Source organism: Sinocyclocheilus grahami, unplaced genomic scaffold (genome assembly GCF_001515645.1).
Source record: "Sinocyclocheilus grahami isolate Dianchi unplaced genomic scaffold, SAMN03320097.WGS_v1.1 scaffold40.1, whole genome shotgun sequence".
Classification (NCBI taxonomy): domain Eukaryota; kingdom Metazoa; phylum Chordata; class Actinopteri; order Cypriniformes; family Cyprinidae; genus Sinocyclocheilus; species Sinocyclocheilus grahami.
Window position 1 is genome coordinate 1,742,154 of NW_015505219.1, and position 25,792 is coordinate 1,767,945.

General features: G+C 39.0%; 1 protein-coding gene across 1 annotated transcript in view; it reads left to right on the forward strand.

Annotated features, from left to right (window-relative positions):
* Positions 1–25,792, forward strand: part of LOC107582164 (ephrin-A3-like) — a 57,402-nt gene that overhangs the window by 24,156 nt on the left and 7,454 nt on the right. The gene's annotated exons all lie outside the window — the stretch shown is intronic.

Genomic DNA, 25,792 nt, shown 5'->3' on the forward strand with positions numbered 1-25,792 from the left:
ATATTATATTATATTATATTATATTATATTATATTATATTATATTATATTATATTATATTATATTATATTATATTATATTATATTATATTATATTATATTATATTATATTATATTATATTATATTATATTATATTATATTATATTATATTATATTATATTATATTATATTATATTATATTATATTATATTATATTATATTATATTATATTATATTATATTATATTATATTATATTATATTATATTTATTATATTACATTACATTACATTATTACTTACTTCCATGTCTTTTTCCAGATTGTTCTTGGCCACGGGAACTCTATCTTTCTGAAGCTCCAACACCATCAAAAATAAAGCTTCCAAAAACAACAACATGCACTGTAACAGTGTTTATCTGCTAGTTTTAGGGATTTTTATTGGCCCAACACAGTACCAGAATTGTTTATTTTACAAAAGTGACAAAAGAATCCTAAAATCAAACATTAAAGTAATTAATATTAACATAAAATGCATAGGCTCTATTATGCAAAATTATTAACATGACATAGGCTGAATACAAAAACTGTCAACCTGATCAGAACAGACCTGCAAACTACACTGCCAAATGAAGACCCTTTTTGTGTCCCACAAATAACTTTTTAGTCTCCATTTTTTAATGGGACCCAAAGACCATTGTGACGATCTATAATATAACATGAAGAACTTTTTAATTTTTAATATTCTTGATTTATAATAAATTTTTTTTTTTTGGTAAATCACCATTTAATAAAATGTAAGTGTAAATGCATGTAAGGAACCCTCTCTGCTCTGATGTCATAGTGTTTGTGTGTGTTTGTGTGGAGCAAGGACTCTTATATTGTCTTACGCTGACCGAGGCATGTACGGTTTCATATTTTGCCAACATTGCATGTGAGTTTTCAAGTGATCGTTTAGTATAACTTTGAGATGAGTCTACGTTGTGGTGTCTGAACTGATCGAAGGACTTCTACAACTCGCATCTCAACCTGTGAATCAGCAGAAGCAAACGCCCACACCACCAACAAAATGTAGATAAATCCACATTATTGGGGTGGACAGATAAATATCATCTTTAGCCAAGAAGACAGGAGGCAAGGCAGTGGAAGCCAGAGGAGAGATGATTATTGGATCTTTGAGAGTCTAGTTGACAGCATGTAGAGGGCTCGAGTAAATCCTGGGCTCAGAGGAGCCGCAATGTGAAATAGAACAGTTTACACTCACACTGGGGGACTTCGGGACATCACACTCCTGCTTTCATCCATCCCTTTCTCTCCTTCTCTGTCCGTTTTGCTCTTTCCTCCCTCTCTCCCATTCTCTCTGGGGCCATGCTGTGTCTCCTCTGATGCCCCATATGAAGAGCAGTCACGGTCCATTGAGCTGCATGGACAGCAATTTGGTTGAGCTGCGCTCAAAGCTCAACTCATGAGTTTCTTTAGGAATAGTGTGACAAGTGTGTGTGTGGTAAAAGGTTTAAGGTTGATGCTGAAATCTCAAACTATTTATTCCAGAGATTTTGCTGTATTTTAATGCCAATTGATACTTCCCAATTGGTCTAAAGAAAGCTTTGCGCCTCAGACGCGGCCCCCAGGCTAAAAGGACTCTCTGTCTACGCATTCATATGGATATGTTTGTTTGAAGTGGTTTTTGTGAAGCGCAGGCTTTTTTTTCATATGTATGTATCCATTTGAGTCTGGCATTGCTAGTTTATCCGTGCATGCTAGCCCATTAGCATGCCAGTTTGGCGGTTTCCCTCAGCCTGGGTTAGGATTCCAACTTTTACTCTGAAATGAATCACAAAACACTCCCACAGAGAGCTTCATAGAGAGGAAATATAGCCCACTGTGGCTGAAACTTTGTTTCGAAGGGAGGAATTCATTTTACTGTGAGAATTTTTAATCTTTTGTTCAAAGCCCAGTTTATTTTGAATGAATATCAGAGCTTTATTTGACCTAGCATTGCTAACACTAGCTATTTCCACAGTGTTTAGATGTCGGCTTGACGCTGTGATTGAATAAAGTCTGAGAGAGAGCGAGAGAGAGAGAGAGAGAGAGAGGTAGTTGAGGTTAAGATAAAGGCACAAGATTCCATTAAACTTGGATTCACTTCTTTAGTTTATATATTTATATATTTAGTGAGTGATCTGATGAGTATTGATTCAGTAGAGTGGAATCATTGCTGCTGGGGTGGACGGCCTGTTCACACAGCTAATCTTTCCATTTAAATTATACATCTATTTAGCGAGCGAGAGAGAGCGACACTGTGTTTCAATGCCTTCCTTTATAAATTTTGACCACTATTTCTGTGCATAATGGAAAAAAAGAATGGGGCCAGCAAAATTGTATTAGGTAATCAAATATTTAGAAAGATTACATCGAGGTGTGAGCCGAATGAAACCGGGCAACAGTCAATAACAAACTTTATCCTCGCCCTTTCCGTGGGCCTGATACCGGGGTGTTTGTGCGCTCACCACATACTGTAGGTGAGACTTTTTAGCATGCACTGCAGATATATAAATATTTAAATCTGATTTCTAGCACCTTGGGTTATTTTTCACTCTTTGTTCGAATGCGGTCACTCGCGACTTATGCCACGCTCCTGCACAAAGTATTCTGGGCATTATTTTTTACCATGCCTAGTCTTGAGTTTTTTAATGTTCAATAAATGAGCCGTATCCTTGCTTCTAGTACACACACACACTCTGGCTCTCTGCAGTGCTGATTGGCAGTCATTGTGCTGGAGGGTGAAATATGAATCTAATGTGTTTATCTGTAAACTGTGCAGTGTGTGTTATAAAGTGCCATTCTTGCTCCATATGGCACAGCTGATTATGACGGCCTTGCTAAGTTTAGCCCTCAAGATAGAGAGAATATGCGGAAGAGGAACGACTCTATCACTCCTCTTTTCGGCCCAATGGCATCAAACCGTGTCCGTTCGATCACACACTTCACCTCAGCGCTACGGGCGGGTAACTATTTCAGAGCGCTTTGACCATTAAGGATGGCACTCTGCATCGTAATAAAACAATGAAACAATTAAAGTGTGTGTATGCGTGCAGGAATTGCTTTTTAAACAGGTTTTCATGCTTCGCTGGACTGGGAGGGTGACTCTATTCCACATCGCCGCTGCTAGTCTTACGAGAATAATCATATTATGGACTAATCGCTCGCGCATGCTCGCACCGTATGCTTGACCAATCAAATTAACAAGTCATTAAAGTGAACTTCAGAGTAATTTGCTTTTCTGGTCCGCTAAGTCAGACTCCCTATCTGAGCCACACACACACGCACATGCATGCAGTGGGACGGAGGGATACACTCCTGGGAGAGCAGGATGGGATCAGTGCCATCAGTAGCTTGTGGAGTCTCAGTGGTGAAACGCACTCATGAAGAGCTAACCGTTCAGGTGTACAACTATGCGCAGCAATGATTTCCCTTGTGTGTGTGTGTATGTGTGTGTGTGTGTGTGTGTGTGTGTGTGTATGTGTGTGTTATAGGAGGAATTCGTGTTGGCGTGTTTAAAGCTGGATTTGTGGGTCAGAGGTGTCCGACTGTGCACATCTGTTGAGAATTAGAAATCGAAACCTATTTACAGAGCTTATGTACGTAAACTCATCCTATGTGTTTGACGTGAAATCGAAACCTTTTTCACTGACAATCTCTTTTTCGAATCCCTGGACTGAGGCATTACAGAATATGAGCCTGAGCCTGTTTACTGAAGCTCTCAGCAGACAAACTCTAACAAGAGGGGAAGGCCAAGACCTGGAAAGAGAGGGAAGGAAAGAGAATGATGGAAAAAGAGATTGGATATCATGCTCAAAGTGTGATTATTCTCTCTCTCCCTCTTTTCTTTATTTCTCTCCCAGTCTCTCTGTCCATCAGTGGTGCTCATGATTAGAATTAAATTGAATTACTGCAGGCATGAATTTACCTGGACCCTACGGCACTGCGATAGATAGCTAGATAGATAGCTAGATAGATAGATAGATAGATAGATAGATAGATAGATAGATAGATAGATAGATAGATAGATAGATAGATAGATAGATAGATAGATAGATAGATAGAGTGACAAATAGTGTGACACATTCAGAGGGAATCTGTTGAGGTTATTCTTAGACAATAATGCATTACGGACTGCCACGACAGTCAAAAAAATGTGAATTTGGGATTTAATTGAATGGCAAGATAAGGAACAGAAATAGAAACGATAGACATACTGGAGAGAGAACGAGAGAGAGAGAGAGAGAGAGACTGAGAGAAAGACAGAAATGAGCCCTTCATCTGTCACGGGTCTGATATATAAATATATTGACCCGCTGTATTTTTTTTCTTTCTCGCCTTTGGCCTCTTATGGTCCATATTAGCCCATCCGTCTCACTTTTTTGTTTTCTTTCTCTTTCTTACTCTTCTGTTCTAGTCCAACTGTGCTGAGTATTAATTTATGGAATTAGCAGTTTATATATTTCATTTTAAACTTTGACCTTTCACAGGCTGAGAGGTTCTCCCCTACTCAATTTTTTTGTCTTTCACATGCCAAAAACTTTATTTTCTTTAATATAATAAAGATACATTATTTTTATGTTTATTATTATCATTATTATTATTTTATAAAAATAAAGATAAAAATATTTGACTTTCAGTTTTAGTTTAGGCGATAGTTTTGATAGATATGTTTGGGCATTATATTCAATTCTTTAAATACTGTTTTTACTTTCTTTTTTTCCTTTTAGTAAGAAATTTGTTGAGGAACCAACAGAATTAGATTTTTTTTTTTAAACAAGCAAGTTATTTAAGTAAAGAAAGAAATAACTTCTTTTTTTTTAAATTTGATTTGTTTACAAAAGTCTTTCTGAAAATAAAAGATTCCTTTTAGTTTTAGGTTTGGTGTACAATAATAATCTGATCTGTATGGGTATTGATTCCTTACTACAGCCAAACGCATGACAGGTATATTGGTTTGATCTTTTTCTATAAGTTACTTATAAGCCCATAACGTGTGAAATTTTCATACTGAAAGCAGTCTGCCAGCATCCTCTTGTGAATTACATCTGTGTGCATGTATTACTGTGCTGAAAGATGTACTATCAAAATTAACATAAACACACGGAAGAAAGTTCTCATATAAATATGACATCCTCATGAATATTTGATTAGATCCTAGAGCACCTCTAAGTTTCTTTCTTACGAGTGTGAATTCAGGCGACTGTGGCGTGCTGGAGCCAGAATGGCCTCATCTGCATATGACTCCAACTGTAGAATGGAAAACCGGCATGCCAGGATTCAAGCTTCAGTGCTTCTTGTTAATTTCCCAGTGATGGCTCAGAAGCGATGACATTGCTTGCTCCATCATTTCTGGAGATCTCATCCAGCACATTACTGTGAGAGCCCTGAGGAACGGATGAGAACCTGGAGTCATAATCAGCGCAATGATTATGGTCCTTCTAATATTTCGCCTGAGCTTTTGTGTCTGATAGATTGGAGGCACATACTCTGAAAATGTGAAAAAGAGAAGATAATGTCTGCATGTGCTTACAGTTAGAGGATGTCATAGATAGATAGATAGATAGATAGATAGATAGATAGATAGATAGATAGAGTGACAAATAGTGTGACACATTCAGAGGGAATCTGTTGAGGTTATTCTTAGACAATAATGCATTACGGACTGCCACGACAGTCAAAAAAATGTGAATTTGGGATTTAATTGAATGGCAAGATAAGGAACAGAAATAGAAACGATAGACATACTGGAGAGAGAACGAGAGAGAGAGAGAGAGAGAGACTGAGAGAAAGACAGAAATGAGCCCTTCATCTGTCACGGGTCTGATATATAAATATATTGACCCGCTGTATTTTTTTTCTTTCTCGCCTTTGGCCTCTTATGGTCCATATTAGCCCATCCGTCTCACTTTTTTGTTTTCTTTCTCTTTCTTACTCTTCTGTTCTAGTCCAACTGTGCTGAGTATTAATTTATGGAATTAGCAGTTTATATATTTCATTTTAAACTTTGACCTTTCACAGGCTGAGAGGTTCTCCCCTACTCAATTTTTTTGTCTTTCACATGCCAAAAACTTTATTTTCTTTAATATAATAAAGATACATTATTTTTATGTTTATTATTATCATTATTATTATTTTATAAAAATAAAGATAAAAATATTTGACTTTCAGTTTTAGTTTAGGCGATAGTTTTGATAGATATGTTTGGGCATTATATTCAATTCTTTAAATACTGTTTTTACTTTCTTTTTTTCCTTTTAGTAAGAAATTTGTTGAGGAACCAACAGAATTAGATTTTTTTTTTTAAACAAGCAAGTTATTTAAGTAAAGAAAGAAATAACTTCTTTTTTTTTAAATTTGATTTGTTTACAAAAGTCTTTCTGAAAATAAAAGATTCCTTTTAGTTTTAGGTTTGGTGTACAATAATAATCTGATCTGTATGGGTATTGATTCCTTACTACAGCCAAACGCATGACAGGTATATTGGTTTGATCTTTTTCTATAAGTTACTTATAAGCCCATAACGTGTGAAATTTTCATACTGAAAGCAGTCTGCCAGCATCCTCTTGTGAATTACATCTGTGTGCATGTATTACTGTGCTGAAAGATGTACTATCAAAATTAACATAAACACACGGAAGAAAGTTCTCATATAAATATGACATCCTCATGAATATTTGATTAGATCCTAGAGCACCTCTAAGTTTCTTTCTTACGAGTGTGAATTCAGGCGACTGTGGCGTGCTGGAGCCAGAATGGCCTCATCTGCATATGACTCCAACTGTAGAATGGAAAACCGGCATGCCAGGATTCAAGCTTCAGTGCTTCTTGTTAATTTCCCAGTGATGGCTCAGAAGCGATGACATTGCTTGCTCCATCATTTCTGGAGATCTCATCCAGCACATTACTGTGAGAGCCCTGAGGAACGGATGAGAACCTGGAGTCATAATCAGCGCAATGATTATGGTCCTTCTAATATTTCGCCTGAGCTTTTGTGTCTGATAGATTGGAGGCACATACTCTGAAAATGTGAAAAAGAGAAGATAATGTCTGCATGTGCTTACAGTTAGAGGATGTCTGTGTGTTTATGTGTCCGCTGGTAAATTATTCACCATCTCACCACATGCTGTTCTTTTGAATTGTGTTGTCTTTTCAAAACACTGTAGCACAGGGCTCTCAAATTAGCTGGAAGACAGTTGTACAGTTACAAGTACAACAATATAACTATTGAATTTTACCTGGTTAGAATTGCACTGATTTTAAAAGTCTTACTTATATTTAATTATATTTTATAAAACTACAATGTATCAAATAATGAACTTAACCAATTTTATGAATGCACACAGCAAGAAATCACTTTTAAAGAAACAGTACTCTTCAAGAGACGATTCTCTTAAAGCATTATATATATATGGCATAACTGTTGTTGCCCTTTTAATTTATCCATAGATGATTGCAAATGAAATCTTAAAATAGGAGGAAACAAGCATGCACAAATAAACATCCAGTATTGGCCAATAACTATCCAATTGTAGTGCACTAAGTAGTGTTCTCTATATACTTATATGTATTAGGCTGCTATATAAAAGTCCTTAAAGGGATAGTTCGCCAAAAATGAAAAAATATGTCATTCTGTTTTCGCATTTCCTTCCATCCTATATGACTTTCTTTCTTCTGTGAAGCATATTTTGAACTGTTTTTGCCCATTCAGTGGAAGTCTGCGGCGTCCAAAAACAACATTGTGGACCCCATTAACTTTCATGTTATGGTTCCTTAGAAGAAATAAAGTTATACAGATTTGAAATAATATGAGAGTAAATGATGCCTGAATTTTTGGGTGAACGACCCCTTAAAGGTATAATCCACCCAAAAAATAAAGTTCTGTCATCATATAGGCTACGGTTGATAACCAAACCGTCTTGGTTCCCATCGATTTTCATTATATGGGAAAAAATACAGTTGAAGTCAATGGGAACCAAAACTGTTTGCTTACCAACATTCTTCAAAATATCTTTATTTTTGTTCAAAGAAAGTCATAGAGGTTTGGAGCAACACAAGGGTGAGTAAATGATGACAGAATTTTTGGGAGAGCTATCCCCTTAAGAGAACTGCAGGATAACATTAAAGGCAAACCAAATTGTGCCAAAGAGGTGACTCACCCATGGGCCATAAAAGATGGCTGAGAAAGGAAATAGGAAGAGAACCTGACTTTGTTGCAGTTCACGGTCTCCTTTCCTTCACCCACAAGTGAGAGTCGTTCTCTGCTGCACCAAATCTATTTATGAAAGATTGCAGTCTGGAATTATTTACGACAAAGGAAGTCTGGACATTTGGAGAGAATCCATCCTCTAGACACCCACATACTTTATTCTCACTTCAACACAAAGGGTAGTTTTCCACCTGAGGAGATGAAGTTTGAAATGACCTCCGGACACACATCAACAGCTGCCCCGCTTTTCCAGTCCATGTACACACAAAGACACACTCGTTCTTTCTCTGAAAGGGAACTGTATTGTTAGGGGAGCTATTCTAATTAGAGTTAATTACCGCAGACTCTCTCCTCTCTGTGGTAAAGTGAGTGTTCTGTCATACGACTGTAATGGAGACAGAAATAGAAACCGTGGACTGGGAGACAGAATGTTTGAAGGGGATTCAGATAGATAGAGTTTGTGTGTAAGTTCCTGTGATGTTGTGTCTCAGGTACAGGGTCTCGTTTTACCACATCAGGATTAGTAGAATCATTATCTGTCACGTTGACGGACTGGTTTGTACATTTTCCATCATGATCTATTTTTATGCATCAATTAATTGTTGTAATGCTTGACATTTTTAATTGGACATTTGATATCTAGAGCTCTTTTGCTTTTCTCAAGCTCGGTGTCCTTGATATTTTCTGTTTATTTCCTCTCACAATTCCTTTTCTACCAGTTCCTTGCTTAATACTTTATGACCATAGTGCATGATTTGTATCATATAATCAGCTCTATATGTATGGCTTTTCTGGCATGGTAAACTTGCTCAATAGCTCACCTGGTACAGCATTGCACTTGTGATGCAGAGTACTCAGTTACGAGCCCTGAAAAATCACAAGCCATGATAAAAGAACTCAAAGACTTGTCGAGGGAACTAAAATGGCATGGTTTCTTCAGCAAATGCTTTATTATCTTACATTTTCTTGGCCTCGGTTAAGTGTTGGTGGTACATTTTGTATAAATTTGATAGAGCTTTAACCTTATAGCTGACAACCATTTACCAGACAACCAACTTCATAAAACATTGCCAGATTTACGTGAATCTGTTTTGCACTCTCTGGACATTTCACAAAACGTGCAACAAACTATTTTTTTGAAATATTGCCACAGGCATAGCATGTTAACAGGCATGTTAACTGTGAGAATGTTTGCGAATCGCAGTGGACTAGATACTATTTTTTTTTTATTTGTCAAAATGACTGAAAGCATGTTTTTCAAATTTTATAAATGACTAAAAATTGGCCACATCGGTTTTGCTGGATTTCCTACAAATCAGGCTATGCGACAGACAGAGGGAGGGACGGACAGAGATTGAAAGCGGCCAAGAGAAGGAGGGAGCTGATGAGAGAGAAACAGATTGAGGGAAACTAAGAGAGGGAGGCTGGGTGAGATGAAGGGGTCAGTCCAAGGAGATAAGGAGGGAGTTAAATGAGAAATGCACAGAAGAAAAACAGATATTTTGCATATGGCCCAGTGACAGCTCAGAGGGAGGGAGAGAAAGAAAGGACAAAATGAAAAAAAAAATAACTGCAACGATATTAAAAAAAGTGAAATATAAAAGAAAGAATTGAGCAAACAATGATACAGCAAAGGTGCAGACTGCATAAAAGGATTTATATGACCCTTACAAAGAGCACAGTGCTACAGTGACTGTATCAGGCACCCTATAAAGAATATGGAGATAGAATTGTTGCATAATTCCAAATAATTCGATTATGATCCACAAATAAACGTAAAGGGATTAACTAAAACCAAACATATTGACGAATAAATAAAATGAGACCCACAAATAAATCTTAGAGTTTCATAAACATTAATTAAATTTACAAATAAATAAAATAAGATTTGCCAATAAAAAACACATTCACAAATATCTTTTTATGTCACAACACAACTTTGCCTGGCATTAATTTGTGAATCGCGTCCTGTACATTTGTAGATCGCCGCACACATTTGTGGATCACTCGCTTTGCATTTGTGAATGGCTTTCTGTGCATTTGTGGATCGCTGCGCGCATTTGTGGATTTTTAAATATTTCTAGCGTCAAGATGCTGACAATCCACAAATGCGTGGACTCAAGCCAATCAGATAACAGCCACACTCCGCTGAAAAATCGTAGCACGTTCTCGCTATAACCGATCACATTTTGCTTTACAATCGGGCGAGAGCGGATTCATTTTGCACCCCTGTAAGGAACTGCATTCTATGGGCACTTCATTCAAACTGAGCAAAGAAAATGTTATCAGGTAACCTAGAAAGTGTGATTTATGTGGTAAAATTAAAAAAATTACACATTGAATTAAACAACAAACATGAAAGTAGAAAGACTGACATTTTTCTTGTAATCTTTCTTTTATTTACAACTTTGAAAAATAATTTTTACAGTGCATTATTGAGACTATTACATTATCTGTACATGGAGGTGAAGGGGTTTTGTTTGTTGTTTAAAATGTATTATTATTCTAAAAAATAGCATATCTAAATAAATGAAAATATAAAATCAATTGTTTTGAATGTTACAAGTAAATTTAGGCATCACAACACTGTACAGTATGAAAAATAGATATTCATATTGAGATCTGGTAAAATTACTTTAACAGAATTATACAGAGAAAGTAAGGTTACACTTTACTTGAAGGGGTGTGCATAAGACTGACATGACACCTACATAATCATGACATGACACATGTCATGAATATGAAGGGTTTTTATGCATGTTTATGACAACAGTCATTAAGTGTCATTCGCTCAGTTATTTAATTTTTAATGCAAAGATGACATTGTTTGAGATGTCTTTGTTATGGGCTATGGTTAGGGGTAAGGGTAGGGGTAGGGTTAGGTTAGGGTTAGGTCAAATAATGTCATATTTGCATTAAAAATGACATAACTGAGCGAATGACACTTAATGACAGTTGTCATAAACATGCATAAAACCTCCTTCATATTCATGACATGTGTCATGTCATGATTATGAAGGTGTCATGTCAGTCTTATGCACACCCCTTCAAGTAAAGTGTTACCGAAAGTAAAAATGTAAATGTAAAAATGAGGAAATGAACATGCATGTTTAAATATACATTATTGAATGTTACTGAAAATAATAATCTATATGTTACTGATATGCTATAGCTATATTGTGCATCCCTTCAGAGAAGTTCGTATAGTAGCATGATGCTTTTATTTGTAAGTGGATAAAAATTGAGTGGTGAGCCTGATGAAGGAAAGTGTCATTATGAGTGATGAGGAAAGATGAGTATGATTTATACTGGAGGAGTGAAAACATAATGACCCATTTGTTGGCACACAGAGAAAAAAAAAATGATAGAAACTATGACATCTGTGTGTGTGTTTATTTGTGTGTGCTGTGTTTGTGAACTCTACCATATGACTACTGTATCTCACCTCCAGCATGAGTGAATGACTGTTTCTCTCTCTTTTGCAGTTTCTTTATCACATCTTTGTAACACTGTTATCTCTGTAACCTTGTAATAAGGTGAAGCTTCTCACATTTTCATTCCGTGTTCCCCATTATCCCTCAATATTTCCTTCCTTTCTCTGTTTTGTCTTTATTTTTCTCATTTGTGCCAAAATCAGCTATTCATTAGGGTTTCTGAATCGCTTCTTTATCTCCAGCACATCTATCTCCTTCTCTCGTTCTCTTTCCTCTGTGTTCCTACAGCTCAGTTGGCTTTGCTTTGCACGTTACTATAAGGAATGTGAACTTGTTCGAGTTGTACATGGAGAAGATGTTTTTTTTGTTGTTGTTGTTGAATGGAGTGGATGATAAAGGGGCTCTGAAAAGTGTCTCTCCCTCACTCTCTCTTGTTCTCTGATATTAAATTTTCATCCCCTGTAGCTGAGAAAGAGGAAGGCTGCCCGCTGACAATGAAAAGTGAGGAAAATAAATAGAGAGGGAACTGTTTGTGCGTATGCCTACAGTTTCAGTATTTTGTATGAATAAGCTTTTTTCTGTATTTTAGACCTCATTATCTACATGAGTCATAAATCATGCTTGATTTACAGATGTAATAAACCTCTGCTAATACATTTCTAATGTAAAAAAATTAAATCTATTGCCTTAACAATGTTTGTTCTCCAATAAGAATTGGATTATGGCCTTCATCAACCTTTGAAGAGGATATTGGTATGCTAAAGTGAATTTTTAAGAGAAACCGCTGTAAAAGTATTGGACTTGCCAACTAACACAAGTAGTTAGATAGCAGTCAATTAGCTTTTAATTAATACAATTATTGCGTCTGAATTCAATTGAAACCTATTTTATAATTTGTGATATGTGTGTGTATATATATATATATATATATATATATATTTGAGTACACATAGACAGAATGATAGACAGATGTCACCATTATCTAGAGTGGCGTATTGGCATGGTATGGCAACAGTAATCATAAAGGCGGGTAAAGGAAGGAAAAGGAAAAGCAAAAAGAAGTGAGTGAATTAAAGGAAGGGGAATACGTTTAGAGAAAGAGAATGACAGAGGAGATTGAAGCCTGAAAGAGTGCACAAAATGAAAAAAATGAGAGCAAAAAGTGACAGAGTAAAAGAAAACTAGTGAAAAGGGGACCCTAATAAAAAAAACCCATCTGAAACCAGTCTAAGCTGGTTTATTGCTTGTTGGTTTGCTGGTTTTAGAAAGGTTTTGGACTGGGAGACCTTCATAATCCAGAATGACCAGAAAGTCACCTTAGACTGGTCTAAAGCTTTTTTTTTTATATCAGGGATAAGAAAGAAAAAAGAAGTAAAGAGAGGCCAAAGACACAAAGTCGTGTTGTTCACCTGCGTTGTTTGACAGAACAATGTTCCATTTGGTGGGCAAAAGACACATTAAATTATTTATCAGAAAGACAGACACAAACAAACAAGCACACTGTCTTTCCCTCCTCATTTTGTCTTACTGCACACTTTCACATCTTTCACGAAAGGAAATGGCAACATTAGACGTGTGGGAGAAGAGAGAGGCCAGCGAGGTTAATGGAAACACACACACTTAAAGCGGAGTCCTATGTGCCATTTACTCCGGCTCACATGTCTCTGGGACTCTGACTGGCAGAAAGTGATCGTGGAATAGACTCTGACATACTGAACCCACAGATCACACGTTTTCCCTGCACATCTTGTTCGGTTCATAGCCGCTCATGGACTGAGACCCAACTGTGTAAATAGTGTTAGTGTGAGTGTAAATGTAGTTTAATGACGGCCCTGCATCTGTGTGTGTGGGTAAGTGGGTTGGGTCGGGTTCGGAGAAAGCACTTTTAGAGTGAGTACTTGAGACATTACACTGCTCCAATCTGCTCCTTTCTTAACCGCTGTATTGATCGTTTATAAGAGCTTTCAAACTACCAATATCCAGGACTGTAAACATGCCACACGGTGGGATGCCATATGTGATGAGGTATGGGGGTTCGGTTGGGATCAGTGTGAGGGTCAGTGGTTAATGTTTTGAAACTACAGCTCGATAAAGGTGTGCTGGTTTGTCGTTTTTAGCAGATTGAGAGTGTAGGAGATTAACTGAATCTGAGAAGTTCAAGAGAGTCTTTATTTACTCTACCTTTTAATTTGTTTTGTCCTCCGACACCTTTAGAAAAGAGTCATTTAATTATACTTAATCCTCATTTAAGTCTTTTTGTATATTATCCGCAATACCTCAAATGGCTCTTTCTCTCCAAGGCCAGAAACATGCTCGACTCAAGTATGCAAATGTGTGCTCTGTGGCCGTAACAAACCTTAGGAAGGTGATAGAGTCGCCTCCAAATATTTGTGCCGTTAAAGTGGATGTGTTTTTTAAAGGTTAAAAAAAGCACCTTTTAAACATGTCAAACATTTAACTAACTTGCTCAGAAAAATTAAACCAAAAAAGATTTGAAAATAGAAGAACATTTACAGTCTCCAATGCAAACTTTGGTCCGGAACCCAGGGTTATTATTGACAACTAATACTAAAACTAAATGTATAAACACATTTTATGCAATGCTGCATATTTTTTATTAATAAAAACTGAGAGTGTTGATATAATAAATTAATTAACCATGATTCATTATTTGATTCCATTATTTGATAGATTGATTGATAGATATATAAATAATAAGTGTCACACTAATTTTATAATTAATGTATAAGTTTAATTGAAAATGCTTTTCTTCAGGTTTATACATTTAACATTCCTCCTAATGTGGGTAGAAAAATTATATTTTCTACATAATATATTTAATAATTTGCTTTGGCTTCAGTATAGTAGCAATATAAAAAACAATTATTTCATTTTAATTATTACACTTTTTTTCCACATTTCATGAGCAAGTACTCATAGATGAAAATATGTTTGAATGGAATGGTGGCCTTTGCAAGAAAAGAAAATACAATCCACACTAATTTAAATACTTGTTTACTTGCAACAAGAATAAACATGGTTTGAGTCAACCACAAGGTTTTGTTCAGTGAAGTTTTGGCTGTCAAGAATAATCATTAATTCTAATTTAAAGAGAATTCATTAAATTATATATAACATATTCATTTTTTGAGGATTAGGCCTACTTAGTTTAATCACACAAAAGTAAACAGATGTGTTCAACAGCTTAATTTTCAATGTTAAATGTGACCCAAATTCTATATTTTGGAAATAAAGTTGTTCAACACATTTGTTTGTTGAAGTGAAACCAGTTGGGACTCACTAGTGTAGAGTATGTTTAGGTCTTAAGCCTGATGGACGCGTCCTCTCTCTCTCTCTTTAGTTCAGCGTCCTGTTTCACCTTCTCTTAGTCTCTCTGTCCCAGTTTCTCACTTATGTTCCTGTCGTTCATTTCTTCATTTGCATTTCTCCTCTTCCTCATCCCTTCATTCCTCCCCTTCACTTCCCTGAATGTGTCCATCCATCTCTGTCGGTCATCATCCATCTCTTTGAGACACGCACGCACTCACACAGTCAATGCTAATTCAATTTTAATTCATGACACATGGCCTGTACTGAAGCCAAATGCTTTTAGAATGGAACCCCCAGCTCAGACCACTGCTTTTCTCTCTCTCTCTCTCTCTCGGTCCCTCCTTCCTTTCTGTCTGTCTAACAGATTGTTTTAGAGATCCATTTAAAGCTACAGACTAGGGAAAAAAAAGGATTGGAGTGAAAGTCTTTTTGTTCAAAGGTTGCTCTTTCATAGCTCAGGAGACATAAATACTGTATGTTTCATTGAAAGCCATAGTTCACCTAAAAATAAAAATTCATTTACTCACCCATGTTGTTCCAAACCTGTATGACGTTCTTTGTTCTGTAGAACACAAAATGATAATAGTATTTTTTATACACACAATGAAAGTCAGTGGGGTCCACAGTTGTTTGGAACATTAAAAGAACCACAAATGAAAACTGTTGACAGAGAATAGACTTATAAGATGAATGTAGAGAGAGCTCACATTATTTGCTTTGGGTGGAATTTGAGGAGTAATGTTTGAGTTCATATGGTTTCTATGCAGATCTGAGGATATTGGCAAATCTAAGCACAGTTTGGAACATTAAGATATCTTCTGAAACACTAAAGGAGACATGTCTTTTTCTCTGGAGAATGATCTGAAAAACAGGTGACTTTAGCAAAAGTTCCCATTTGCTGTCTGGTGTTTGGAAGAAACAGCTGAGTTATTACATAGGTCTTCTTTTGTATGTTCCATCCCCATAATGAAGAATAACCACAAAGATAGCAGCAAATTTCATAGAACTGAAGTTTATATTTAGTTTGTGATCAATATATTTGACAAATATCTTCTTTATCTTGCCACTGTATCACCCTGGTCAGATGTACACTATATGAAATATAATAGGTCTATAACTGTAACTGAAAATCAAGAATACAGCACAAGTAAAAACGGAAATAATTTTTTTTTCTCACAACAGCAGTTTTTGTCTCTTTTTTTTTCTTGACAAGAAATGCATTTATTAAGTCATTCATGTGTTTATTATCTCTTTATGACTACAACAAACGGGAGATTTTTCAGACGCGTACTTCATCTTAGCCTCAGCGCCAGGCGCAAGTCAAACAAGCACGGAAAAGGTACAGGTGCCAAATGAGCTTCAGAACAACAGTGAACTGATGAGTCTGATGAGAGGTCGTAAGGCTATATGTCAGTAAAACTTAGAAAAACAAACTTTCCTGTCCTGTCAGCCATTTTACGGTGTTCACGGCGCACACTCTTCAACTTTTGTATGGGCCTATATCACTTCATCATAAATAAAGTGCACAAGAAATTATGAGCATACAACGTCGTAAGATAGTTCTGTCGTCAGTCAAGTCATGAAATTACCAAAAAGGCGATTAAAGCTGCAAAACGGAGCATGCATGTATTTATATATGCATCACATTTAACATTTAATAAAGTCTCTCATATGCATGTACTAAAATATTATGCAGATCACAATATAAGGCGCAAATTGATATGTAATTTTTTATTTGTAACTTAATGCACAAGTAAATGTGAGCACACTGCACTTGTACTAGAAAATATGCACAAATTTTTCATTAATTTGTATAGTACGAAAATGAAACCATATTTAAATGCATAAAATAACTTTTATATTCTGGCATTTATATTCTGGCATTTATGTGCTGTTGACTTCTACCCTTGTTCACATTCTTGCACATGGGGATTCAAAAGAGAACAGTTTTCCCCTTTTTCTTTGTACAGGGTTCAATTTAGGTATGATATAGAACTGTTGCAATTCATTTATTTTTCAGAGTTCATTGATTATATACAATTCAGTGAAGGTTGACTAAACTTTGAACTATGTAGGTCTCATCCATGAGTATGCAATCATGGAGTACAAGCTTTTGGAGGTGTTGAGAACCAGAACCAAGCTTACTGAGCAATAAAGCTATAGTGAGTCCCTTTATTAAAATACATGGAGGTGAGGAATAATACAAAAATTGTCATATTCACTCAGTATTATTTATCTATTCAGTTGTGTTTTAGGCACTAAAACAGTCCAGTACCTTATAGTCAAACGCATTTTCATATTGAAATAATGAAGATTTCTGTGCCAACCCAGACTGGTTTCTGGCCCCTTCCTGGCCACCCCTATGAAAACATCCTAGCTGCACCACTGGTTGTGATTCATCTTAAAGCTGGGTGGTTTTGTTCATGGCCTAGAACTCTTTATTGAAGAGTTTTATAAAAATCCCTGTGGAGAAAATCAATGGGAAAACACTTCCAGAACCAAGGCTGCTGACAAAATGGGCGGTTACTGTTGTGCTCGATATGGCCAACAGAGCTTAATCAACACATTTAAGACAACCTCGTAAAGCAGGACAACGGCTAGCGGCTATAACACCACATGACACATAAGTAACAGGCTTTGGCAAAATGTCAAGCATGCATAATCCCAAAGTTAAACAATACAAAATTTCCTTTTTTAAATTTACCTTAAAAGTTTTGCTTTCCAGGTGCATGATGGGAGATCAACTGCCCCCAGCTGATGTAATAACGTATATAATAACATGCAAGAATAAACAGAGACGTGCCCCCACACAAAAAAAAAAACAAGGCCCAACAGAAACATACATTCTCTCTCTTCATTGCTCAGAGGGGAGCTGTGTTCTGTAAACTTACCTGAACTTGCAATAAAGAGAGCGAGGGAGTGAAGGAAAGATGCAGAGGAGAGCAAGAGAGCCATATCCTCATTGTTGTTCAGAAGAAAGGGGGTAATAAACAGTAAAGCGAGGACCAGCGTGTGTGTGTGTGTGTGTGTGAGGCCAGTTCATTGGTCTCTGTATAGAGGTGACTGAGAAGAAAATCAAAAATTGCTAGACTGAACTGATATATTGAAAAAGATGAAATATTGTGTCTATTGAAAATCATATCTGCACCCTCTGTTTAATAAACAGAGTCTCCCGGGTTGACTTTAAACTTCACATACTATCGACCAACGTCAGAAAGTAGCCATTTGTGTGTGTATGTGTGTGTGTGCGCGTGTGCGAGACAGAGAGTGAGTGATTGTGAATTTATCTGTTGGATTAGTACAGTTCAAAAGGCTAAAACTCGCCATCAGGGCTGTGACATTGAGTGACTGTACTGATACAGAGGGAGAGAAGAGGAAGGAGAACAGCGGAAAAGAGTGAGATGTAGAGAATGAGCCGCAGAGAGGAGTTAAAGCAGGAGAGAGCAAGAGATTGGTTGGTTTCTAATTGCCTGTGGCAAATGGGGTTTGAAACGAGGGGAGGTGTGTGTGATTTACGCTCACACACACTCTGCTGATGTGAGGGGGGCGGTGATGAGGTTGGCCTTGAGAGCAGGTAACAGCGGCTGAACTCTCCCCCCACTGACACATATCAATTCCTTAGCAGATTTAAAATCAAACACACACTCATCCTCTCTCTCGGCTGAAACACTGATGTCGAGAACGTTTGATTGATTAAAAAAACCTGCTCTGAACCCATTGAATAGTAAACGTCTGTTTGGCTGCAAAGAGTGGAATTTCGATTACATTTATTGGGGTGGCATGTGGCACGTATGCAGTCGCATGCATGTGTGTGTGAGCTGGTGCCAGCAGCTCTATGATGCCTCTGAATTTAATAACCTTTCCATAATTTATTGCTGTAGAGGAGGAAAGAAAGGAGGAGTGAAGAGAAAAAGATAGAGAGGGGAACAAAACGAGTAGAGGGATTGACCAAATAATTCGATGGGAGACTAAATGGAGATGCGAAAGAAGCACTGAGCTCTAGGGTGCACTAGTGGCAGTCTTAGCTTACCTTTTATAGATAAGACATGACAACAAATAATGCAGTATAAATGCCTAATATACAAAGCTTTTATAGGAAAATTAAATAATAATTAAAAGGTTTAAGTAATAATATAAAAGTTTTTTTTTTATAACTGGTAAAACTGCACTAGTAAAGTTGCATTCAAAATTCATGTTTGCACATGACAGACTGTCAGTCTCTGCATTGGTTTTGCAGATTTTTCTGCAAGTTTACATTGATGGCAAAAAGTGACTGTCTTCATGATTGAGTCATTGAATCATATACTCAAGCAATTTGTTCAAAAACATGGATTCGTTCAGGAATTTACAAGCAAGTGTTTCATTAAATCATTCACTCAAGCTATCTGTTCAGAACCATTGATTTATTCTGGATTGTGATAAGGGAGTCATTAAAGCATTTACTCAATTAATTTGATGCATTCAGAAACACTGGTTCATTCAGAATAGTATAACAATTGAGTTATTGTGTTATTGAATCATTTACTCAAGCGATTTGTTCAAAAACATAGATTCTTTCAGGATTGTAACAAGTGAGTGAGTCATTGAATCGTTAAACTGATTGGAATGGTTTGGCTTCATTTGGAACTATTTTCATTCACAGAGCAATATTAGACCAGGTTAATTGCTAAATTGTATCAAAAATTTATGTTATTATTATGAACTTCTTGTGTATTGAACTATAGTATAAAATCATGCTGTTGGTCTGAATAGCAGTGCAGCTGTGACTACCAGCGGACAAATCACATGATATTCAGAACAGCACCTTTTGCTCATGTGATAGGCTACTTCTTAATCGACTCGATGCAGAGGTCTGTATGTTAACTAAACACTTACTTTCCGTCCACAGTCATCAGTGGATCTGCAGGTCTCCTTTATAGAGCGCAGCATGTGTGTGGGTGTTTGTGTGTGTTAACGCACCCCTCACATGTGTTTTGTCAACTGTTCGCAGGACAGATGCTCTCCTTTAATTAAACGAATTGAGGGGGTTAATTAGAAGAACAGAAACGAACAACGAGGGAAGAGAAGAGAGCTGCTGTTTCTCCTGTGGTGCTGATTCAGCTCTGCCATCTCTCTCAGCTCTCTTTCGCTCATTATACAAATATGCTCTGTAGGCACAATCATTCTACACGTATGTAACCATGAGAAATGTGCATCTTACGTTCTACATGGAAAGGATGAGGATTTTAATTCATATGTGTTCAAAAGCAAAAAAATGGACTGTAATAAATGGGATTTATTTTGTGTACTTGCCACATTTGATTAATGAAGCAAACTAAAATGCTTATATGGGCAGTTATGTTTCATATAGTATTATTGCTTTTCTTGGCTTTTGTTCTCTTGTAGAAGCTTGGTCTCGGTCTCTCTCTCTTTCTCATAGTGACATTGATCCACCGAGTCTTGATCCTGCTCTAACCTGCTGTCCCAAAATCCCTTACTGCCCAGCTCAGCATCTTGCATCCTGGACCCAAACAGCCCCATGCTCACATACATGTATGCTGTATGTTCCTTCAAATGTTAGCTAAATAGTTCCAATGATTTGTTCTTGTAGACAGAGAGGTAACTACTCTGAGCGGAGGAGGAAATGTGTGGCAGTCTTATTTTTTTAATACTCAGGATCATTTTTTAAATGATTTTTAATCTCCCACGGTGGGTTACGTTTCCTCTCTTTATCGCCCTCTAGTGGATTTAAGCACAACTGCAGATTCCCTTCCATCAGTCTTCCTTCTCAGATTGTAGTCAGCATTCCTTGCACTACAAAGAAGTTTGTAATGAAAGATAAAAATTGCTTTTTGATTTTGTTTTGTTTTTATTTAATTAGAATTTAAATGTGTTGATTACAAGATTTAAAACAATGATTATCAGAATATACATTGTTTTTCTATTTCATGAATTGTTTCATGTTTCTAATGTTTACATTTTGCTCAAAAGCTTTAAAAAAGATTTAACAGCAGATTCCACTGTGACTACTTAGTATGCTGTGGCGACATGCTACACGATTGGTGAATATTAAAAAATTATATTTTCCTTCTCTCGCCAAATAATATTAGAAGCACTCAAAACCTTTAACGAAGACTATAAGGTCTGTGCCTACACAGAAATTCACTTTAAAAAATGAACCTACTCAAAAATGTGTAAAAAGTGACAACTAGCACAGATTTTTCCATTTGGGACCTTTGAAACTCATTATTATTATTATTAAACTGATCAATTATACCAAGTTACAGATTTTCTGTAGTAACAATTAACTAAATGTTTATAATGGTTAATCATTTTAGCTTATCACTTACTGAATAGGTTAGAACCATATTACTGGAATAAAAAAAATATTTAAGCCTTTTTTTTTTAAATACTTTAAAATATTTTTTTTACTTTTATTTTTTAAATTTATTTATATGTTTTACTTTTTTCCGGATGTAAGTGTATGTGTAGAAGGGTGTAGCGTTATAGAGACATGCAGCAAACGTTTGCGCTCACTCACCATATTAGCAATTTAAAGTCAGAAGGAAGACGGAGGAATAGAATGAGAGGAATGTGTGAGTGGGGACCTGAAACGAAGGGGGAGAGGCGTTAATGCAGCGTTTTTGATCTTCATTTAATAATACATCTAAATACTGACACCTGCTGGTCAGTCGTTATTACTGCAACCTCCCATTAGGAGAAGAACCCGCTGAGTTTCACTCCATCCTCTCGGTGTCTACTGCTGTGACATTGACAAACGAGTGCAGTGAAGAAGGGACCGCGGCTGGGTTTTGAATTCTGACACTTGCACTGCCACTGCAACTTTTCTAGCCTGAAGTATGACACTTCCCGCGAGAGCTGCATTCACTTGGCGCAAGCGCTCCTCGTTGTTTATATAGCCTACATTGCGTTACGTGCGTTTTCATCAGGCTCAGTCTTGGAATGGTAGGACTCATTGTCTATATTAGAGCTGCGCACCGGAGCGGTATAACAATATATTACTACAGGTCCCAACACAGCGATCACTCGTCTCTCCCTTCATGCTCACCTTCATTATGGCTTACAGGCCTGAGGGAGCTTCCCCCGAAATGCAAATGTCTGATACAAACTTGTACTGATTCTGCCAGAACTTCAGTCGATTAAAATGCATCCATAATCACGTGAAAACTTTTTTTTTCTTCCTTTAACCTCTCTCAGTTACGTATGGTAACCCTCGTTCCCTGAAGGAGGGAACGGAGACGTCACGGTGGCCGACGAATTGGGATATCGCTTCGATAGACCAATCTACTTCGAGTGTAAACTAAACGAGCCAATGGACATTGGCATGCAATTATTGCATTCAGCTGCCGCTGATCACAGTGCGAGTATAATAAGGCAGCAGGTGCAATGCATACCAGGTTTTCGCTGAGGAGCCAAGCCGGTGACCCGGCGGCGGTACAGCAACCGTGGTGACGGGACGGGACGGGACGTCTCCATTCCCTCCTTCAGGGAATGAGGGTTACCATACGTAACCGAGACATTCCCTTTCAGTCGGTCACTCTCGACGTCACGTCGGTGACCGACGAATTGGGATCCCTACCAAAGCGCCATGGTGCTGCCGCTTCCAGTGCCCTGTGCGAGCCGCCTGCACCCCCATCTGGTGTAGGCCGGGGCTCGGGACAAGTAGTTCCACTCACCATTTTTCAAAGCACTACCTTACTGAGTGAGATTGGATAACACTGGGGAAACGTACCCGCTCCACTTGGAACAGGGACGCTGCGGAAGCCCCATCCTTCCCGAAGAAGTTTTCGGAAGCAAATACACATAGCATCTGTTTAGGTGTATATGGAGAAACTGGAGGTGATTATAACCCTCTTGGACAGGCAGAAGTCTGCCGGGGAACACGGGCTCTAAGGCTATACCGTGGATTATACACATACGAAACCCGCTTAGGTCTCAATATGGAACCCAGCCTTCAACGGTTCCCGCGGATTCATCGTGAAGGCCCGGCGCCGGATGTTCCGCCGCGTCCGCTCCCGAGGGTGATGGAGGATCTCAACGGGGTCTACTGTACGGACACTCTGGAGCAGTTTTTAGCAAGCCAACACTAACCGGGGCCTCTCGGTGCCACTATCCGTTTGAGGTGAGAACACAGGAGGATACCGGCTCCACACAGAGGCTATAAAATCTAGCGAATGTGTTGGGGGTTGCCCAGCCCGCAGCTCTACAAATATCTTTCAGTGAGGCACCACGAGCCAGCGCCCAGTGAGGCCAACGGCGGGAAAAAACGAAACAAAAGATTCTCCACCCGGCCCTCCTCCGGGGGAGGGAGTGGGGTGTTCACCATCTCCCGAAGAGCAGATCCTTCCATCTCTGGGTCGCCTGTCTCAGGGCCGCTTGCTTCTCCGCTTGCTGCCAGGTTTGACGGGAGCCTGGACAGGCGGGGCGGCCTGCCCACGCCCGGCTCCACGACGCCGCTTTGCTGAAAGCTGCTGCGGATGTGGCGCGGGAGCAGACACGGGGGCCCGTCCTCGGCGACAAGCAGGCTGGGGCGCTGCAGCCGGCGGACGTGGTGGAGGCAGCAGCTGCCCGCCGGGGCAGGATGTGTTGGATTGCCTCAGTCTGCTTCTGGGCAGCCGAGAACTGCTGGGCAAAGCTCTCGACTGTGTCGCCGAAGAGGCCGGTCTGGGACACAGGGGAATTGAGGAACCGAACCTTGTCAGTGTCCCTCATGTCTGCCAGACACAGCCAGAGATGGAGCTCCTGGACCACAAGCGTGGACATTGCACGACCCAGAGAACTCGCGGTGACCTTCGTCGCTCGGAGCGTGAGGTCAGTGGCGGTTCGGAGCTCTTTCAGAACTTCCGGATCGTGACCACCCTCGTGCAGGTCCTTCAGTGCCTTAGGCTGGTGCACCTGCAATAACGCCATAGTGTGTAAGGCGGAAGCAGCTTCCCCGCAAGTCGTATAGGCACTGCCGGTTAGACCAGACGAATTCCTACAGGCCCGGGAAAGAAGTACCGGGTCTTCTCGCCTGGAGGAGGCGGACTTGGGACACAATTGCATCGCTACCGCCCGCTCCACCGGGGGGGAAAATCGCCGAACACCCCTTCGCTGCACCGCCGTCGAGGGTGGTGAGGGAGGAGGAGCCCACCGGCCGATTTCTGGCAGTAAAAGGTGCCGTCCATGACCTGGTGAGCTTGTCATACACTTCCGGGAAGAAAGGCACCGGGGCGGGGTGCTGAGAACCAGCGCGAGCTACCCCGAGAAACCAATCATCCAGCCTCGAGGGCTCGGGACGCAGTGGAGGTTTCCACTCGAGCCCTACCCCCTCGGCGGCCCGGGAAAGCACAGCTGCCATCTCCGGATCCAATTCAGGCCTCGCCACCATCCCGGAGGGCGGCAGCGGGGCCGAATCTTCATCGGACAGCTCTCCCGCTGATGCTGAGATCGACATCTGGTCGGGGGGAGGTCCACTGGATACCGCTGGTACGCTCTTTAAAGAGGGCCCAGTGCTTTCCGTGGGTCGCTCCACTGGATCAGATGTGCAAGAGGAGTGATGGTCCCCAGAGGGTTGGTTCCTTGTGGGGTTTGCCATCACTGTAACCCTCAAACTGCCCGCGCTACTGCTGGAAGTGGTTCTCGTCTGTCCACCAGAACGAGCCCTAGGCAGCGGCAACGGGACTCCGCCCCCTTGCAAGTAGCGGAGCCTGGTTCGCAGCTCCAAGATGGTCATGTTCCCGCAATGAGAACATGACTCATCCAAGAAGGCCACCTCAGCGTGCTTGATGCCCAGACACGTGAGACAGCGATCGTGACCATCACCCGGTGCCAGGTAAGGACCGCACCCAGAAACGCATGAGTGAAACGGCATCCTTATAAGGACGATCCGTCGTCTTTATAAAGACGCACCCATGTAGCTCTTTTAGAGAAATTTGCTCTTTAGGAAATGCTCTTTTAGTGCGGAGGCGCACAGGGGAGATGGCCAACAGGGGTAGTGCAGCCTGAAGTGCGCAACCCACTCGACACTGGAACGACCACTGCTGAAGCGCCGTCTCGCCAACACAAGAAGCTTCCGAGAGCGTGCTGAACTCGTAGTTCTCAAACTCACAGTTGAGCTCTGCTCCGAAGCGAAAAGCTGGTATGCTTTGCATCTGCTGCCTTATACTCACGCTGTGATCAGCGGCAGCTGGATGCAATAATTGTATGCCAATGTGCATTGGCTCGTTTAGTTTACACTCAAAGTAGATTGGTCTATCGAAAGCGATATCCTAATTCGTCGGTCACCGACGTGACTCGGAGTGACCGACTGAAAGGGAACTAGCTGTTTTATGGATGGTAACTAATATTATAACTGAAATCCTATTAGTAATTAGTTACACTACTAGTTACTGCAAAAAGTAATATTACAGTAAATAGTTACTAGCAACTAGTTACTGCCCAACACAGATTAGTACAGTATATAATAAATACTAAAATAACATGCATTTAGCAGACATTTACATTTATTATAGACACCTTTATCCAAATTGACTTACAAAAATCAAAAGAGTCAAAAATATTTGTAATAAGAACACAATATTTGTTATTATAATAACACTAGTGTCCTGCAGCATGACAGCCAATACCTCATCTCATAAAACGTTTAACAGTTTTCTTGTATAGTTTTCCTTAATTATTAAAATATTTAAAATGAAAACAGTTGTAATATTTAAACATTACAGTTTTAGTATATATTATAGTTGTATAGTTTCCGTTTTGCTTTGTATTGTATTGTTTTTATTCCTATTATGTTCCAATTTTCCCCAAAGGAACAGAAAATTG